This window comes from Pogona vitticeps, chromosome 1 (genome assembly GCF_051106095.1).
Source record: "Pogona vitticeps strain Pit_001003342236 chromosome 1, PviZW2.1, whole genome shotgun sequence".
NCBI classification, from domain to species: domain Eukaryota; kingdom Metazoa; phylum Chordata; class Lepidosauria; order Squamata; family Agamidae; genus Pogona; species Pogona vitticeps.
In genome coordinates, this window is record NC_135783.1 from 325601709 (window position 1) to 325607156 (window position 5448).

The 5448-nt window shown below is 43.4% G+C and overlaps 1 pseudogene; it reads left to right on the plus strand.

Annotated features, from left to right (window-relative positions):
* Positions 1–269: 269 nt before the first annotated feature.
* Positions 270–424, plus strand: LOC144586207 (U1 spliceosomal RNA; annotated as a pseudogene).
* Positions 425–5448: the final 5024 nt, after the last annotated feature.

Consider the following 5448-nt stretch of genomic DNA (forward strand, 5'->3'; position numbering starts at 1 on the left):
CACTAACTGAAAGTATCAATTTCCCCTGCTTTCCCCGCCTTCCCCACATATTAGGTATGCTAATATATGTGCACTGGAGGATTGTGGGAGGAACATCTAGCCCCTGATGGGGGTCCTGTGGGGCACCCCAAAACACTGAGGAGCTCTCCTGGCCTCTTTCAGCACTGGGGCTGTGCAACCTTGTTCTGATCAGGAGGTGCAGCCAGGCGGTCACCATGCCTTTTGAGGGCAGGGCACACAAAGGGCCAGGAGGCTTAGGGGCCATTCAAACTCAGATCTGACAGGGAAGATACCATTCTTGTAAGAGTGGTTTTCCCAGGGTAAGGCTCATCTATTGTACTTCAGATGAGCGGACCCCTGTGATTTCCCCAAATGTGGGAAAATCAACTGCCTAAATGGGGGACTGTGTTTCTGGTTTCCCCTGGTTTTTATAGAATCACTCCTTCCACTTTGGCTGCTTGCTGCCACAGGCCTGTTTGCCTTGCTGGTTTTCCAGTTGAGCTGCAGGGAGCAGATCTTGGAAAGCCAGCAGTGCAGAATGCTGAGGTCTGAACAGCAAGCAGTCTCTGCTGCCAGTTCAGAGGCCTCCTGGCATGGCAGTGGGAGGCTTTTGGGTGGTGGTGGCTGAACCCTGGGTTATTTGCATTCACTCCATAAGACACATGTACTTTCCCTCCCACCTTTTTGGAGAGAAAAAGTGCATCTTATGGAGCGAAAAATACGGTAATTGGCAAATTTCAGTGAAGGTTTAAAAAAAATGAACCAAAATATTCCAGTATGAAGAAGAGAGCTTAATATGATGCAGTGGGTAGAGTCATAGACTCTGAAGGTCTGAGTTCAAATCCCTACTCAGCCATAGAAACTCACTGGATATGTGGAACTGGTAAAAACACTCCTTAAACATCCCACTTACCTCGAAAGCTCTATTAGGGTTGCTATAAAACAGTTCTGACTTGGTGACACATAACAACAATATAGCTTAATATGCCACATGGAAGAATGATATATGTTATCGTGACTGGAGTGTACCAGTGATAGGCAAGAGTTTCTACTACCTGTCCACTGACACTGGTGTTTGTTTTTGAAGGTAAAGGTAAAGGTTCCCCTTGACAATTTTTTTGTCCAGTCGTGTTGGACTCTAGGGGGCAGTACTCATCCCCGTTTCCAAGCCATAGAGCCAGCGTTTTGTCTGAAGACAATCTTCCGTGGTCACGTGGCCAGTGCGACTTAGATATGGAACACTGTTACCTTCCCACCTAGGTGGTCCCTATTTATCTGCTTGTATTTGCATGCTTTCGAACCGCTAGGTTGGCGGGAGCTGGGACAAGCGACGGGCGCTCACTCCATTGTGTGGATTCGATCTTCCGACTGCTGGTCTTCTGAACCTGCAGCACAGGCTTCTGTGGTTTAGCCCGCAGCGCCACCACGTCCCTGTTTTTGAAAGAAAGGCATAAAAGGGAGATTGTGTACCATGAGTCATTTTGACTGCTAGGTAGGGAGATATATTACACATGAGGAGGAAAGTGGATAGTTTAAACAATCAGTTGGGTATGCATGCACAAAGCTTTCCAGATGATATGAAGGACACTTCACACCCCTATTACACAGCTGTGCAAACAGAAGAGGGAATATGCATGAAAGGAAGAAAGATTCAATAGATTCGCTATTAAAACTGGAAAGAAGGTTTGAAGCAGGAAAGTTTGAGGGAAATAAGGCATTCGGCTAGTTAGATTTCCAAGGACCACCTTAATTAGTCTTTATAATGCATTTTAGAAGTCCCTATAATTCAAATTTGTCTGTTTCTCTTAAGGGCATATACCAGTTTTCTCACTGGCACCTTCTTTCCTCAAACGTATGTCTACACTGCCAGCTGCCTATTTTATTGTCAGGGTTTCAGCTTTTTAGTGCATTATTAAGTGTGTCTAAATTTCTGAGTAACCTATCTTACTTTCTGAGCTGGTCTGCTGTCTTGACCAGCTTTATTAGTTCTCCTGCGATCTTTGGAGGTCTCAAGGCCACATATGTCACTGTAGCTTGTAGGACTGCTGCCAGGCTGCAACTATGCCCCCCTTCAATATTTCTTACACATATGGTGGGGGATTACTGGAGAATTTTTTCTACTTCTAATGCACAATAAAAAAAAAAAGGATATGCAAAAGGCAGGGCTGCTGAAGGCCCTCAAAAATGGCAAAATTGTTTCCCTTGGCACCTAGAGGGCACAAGTGGACTTTATGACCTATCTGTCCAGCCCTTTCCCCAAAATATCTTACAGTAGGGGTAATGTCATGCCTGGCATGCTAGAAAATATATTCAGGCCCTTAGGGACTATGTGTAATCCACATGTCAAATGTTGTTGACCCCCTATAGCATAAAGTCCCCCAGTCTTCAAATGCTATGATATTGCCTCTATCCTTGGTTCCTTTACTCCTCTGACATATAAAAGGTAAAGGTTCCCCTTGACATTTTATTCCAGTCATGACCGACTCTAGGGGGCAGTGCTCATCCTGTTTTTCAAGCCGTAGAGCCAGCGCTTGTCCGAAGACAGTTTCCATTGTCACGCGTCTAGCGTGACTAGGGAGCGCCGTTTTACCTTCCCACTGAGGTGGTACCTATTTATCTACTCACATTTACATGCTTTCGAACTGCTAGGTTGGCGAGGAGCTGGGACAAAGCGATGGGAGTTCACTCCGTCGCATGGATTCAACCTTATGACTGCTGGTCTTCTGACCCTGCAGCACACAAAGGCTTCTGCGGTTTAACCTACAGCGCCACCATGTCCCATTTTCCTCTGACATATATCTAACACTATTTTTAACTTACTCTTCACCTCCTATTTCTCTGTCTTTTTCACTGCTCCACATATCTATCTGAAGATGCCAGGGGTCTGAACATGCCACGTGGCAGGCATGTGCTTCCATTAGACTACATCTCTTTTTTGTCAAGTCTGATGCCTGTACTGTTTTGACTTTGGTCTTCCTGCTCCATAGCTTTTGCATTTCCTGAGATGTTTTAAAAAGTTGTCTCCTGAGCCTGCTTAATAGCAATGTCAAATGTATTCTAACTGGTGTCTGTTGTGATGTTTTCACTATTGGCCCTATAATTAGGCAGAATGAGACAGATGGCTCAAACAGTGGATCTTGCACATTCTAAAAGGTGGTAAATGTTTAGTTATTTCCTTTGTTATTATAGTATCATCACTGTCAGGGACCAGGAGAGCTCCTTGTGGAATTTTCTGCTACATGGCAAGTTTGATAGGTAGAAGATGGGTTTGCTGCTACCTGCTCCTAGGCTTTGGAAGTCCCTCACACAGGAAGCCAGGCTGGCCGCATTTTATTTGTCCTACGAGAGGTTTGCACCATGAACTAATTCTCACAGTGGAGGAGAATTAGGACAAGCAACATATTAAATCATATGGTGAATTGTATACAGTGGGGTCTCGACTTACGAACAGCTCGACATACGAACGTTTTGACTTACGAACCGCTCTCATAGGAATATATGGACTCGACTTACGAACTTAGATTCGAGTTACGAACTCTTTTTTTCGCTTTTTTTAAAGCTAAATCATCTTAGGTTAGAAGGAAAAAAGAAAAAATATCCCCCTCTAGTGGCAGAAGGCGGAATAGCAGCTTCCCATTAGTTTCTATGGACGAAAAGAGCAGATATGGATTAAATGGTTTTCAATGCATTCCTATGGGAAATGCAGATTCGACTTAAGAACTTTTCGACCTGAGAACTGCCTTCCAATACGGATTAAGTTCGTAAGTCGAGACCCCACTGTATGGGCATAGCTTTCTAGGTTATCTCTTAGAGAAAACAAGGAAAAGTTCTCTTGACAAAAGTTTTCAGACTGCCTGAATTACTTTAAACACTTTCTGTTCTCTGTCATCTCCATGCAATTTTTTCTTGCTGTTCCTGCCTCAATATACTGTATTGTTATGATTGTTTTTAACAATTAAGACAGATGAACAAGAACTATGGTCTTGAATGAGAAATCAGGATTTTATTTCTTCCCTGTCCATACAACCCCAGTGGGAATAAGATAATTCTTTTTCAACTTTGCATAAATTTTTAAAGCCCTTTGTGAGCCATCTACCCTAGTATCCCTGTACCAAAAGAACAGCAACATTCAAAGGAAAGGAAAAGAACAGAAAGGAAAGGAAAGGAAATGGCAGGAAAAGGAAGAGTGCTCTGCTATAGGGGCAATTCATGGCCATGCTCTGGGGCTAATAGTATGAAATTACAGAAACTTAAGAAATAATAATACAGTGGTGCCTCAATTTACGAACTTAATCCATTCCAAAAGATGGAATGTAACTTGAATTGGTTGTAAGTCAAAGTACCATTTCCCATTGGAATGCATTGAAACCCCATTAATCCATTCCGGCCGGGGGAAAAAATCACAAAAAAAAACAACAACACTGCAAGCCCCATCAGAACACGCCAAAGGAAAAAACACACCCTAAAAAACAAAAATACATCACAACACAGAAACATAACCTCCCCCAAACATAACCAAACCCACGGTGCAAAATATCCTGTATGTACTCACTCAGAAGCAGAAACCAGGCAGTCCGAAGCCTCCCTGCAAACTCACACTCTCTAATTGCTGGAGTGAAAGAGCTACAAAGAAGCAGCTTCTTCGCCACCAACTGTTAGCAGTTTGAATTCCCTGCCTTTCCCCCCTGCCTTTTTTCTGGTTGTAACTCAAAGCTCCAGTCATAAGTTGAAGCAAAATTTTGTGCCGGAGCTGGTCGTAACTCAAAATAATCGTAAGTAGGGACGTTCGTAAGTCGAGCACCACTGTACTGGAAGTTATAGGGAGGTATGGTCCATACGAAATACCAATATATTCCAGATGCTTTTCCAAAAGCATAGATTGCTTTGCTGGTTTGAAAAGGAGCAGCTCCATAAAACCTGTGGGATTTTCAGATAATTGGTGCAATGTTTCTAGCAATGTAGGGCAAAGATCCCACATGGACAGTTGCGAGATTATGGCTTTATTCCGTACCCCTGAGGTATGTCCTGATTATGCCAGATATGAGAATATCAACAGTGCTAAGGTTTAGTAGAATGATCCATATCCTCCTCCTAATGAATTGGGACCCTAAGGGGGGGGGAAGCTCCAGATATAGTCCACAGGTGTCATCTTCTTTAGGCATCCTTGTTCTCTTCCTACATCTCATTGGTGCTTGCTGGGATGTCCTGCAAGCACCAAAACCTTGTGAGATTCTGTTTCCCTGTCCTTTGTCTGGAGCCACCAATAGCTATAGCCAGAGATGAAGTGTGCAACCTTACCACGTCTAACATACCACAAAAATGAATAACTACTGACATTTTGCTAACTTTCCCAAAGAAAAATGGGACAAAGCAAGTATGACAACAATGTGGGCCAACTGATAATAATCTTCCACCCATTACCACTTAACCACAAATTACTGTTCCTTC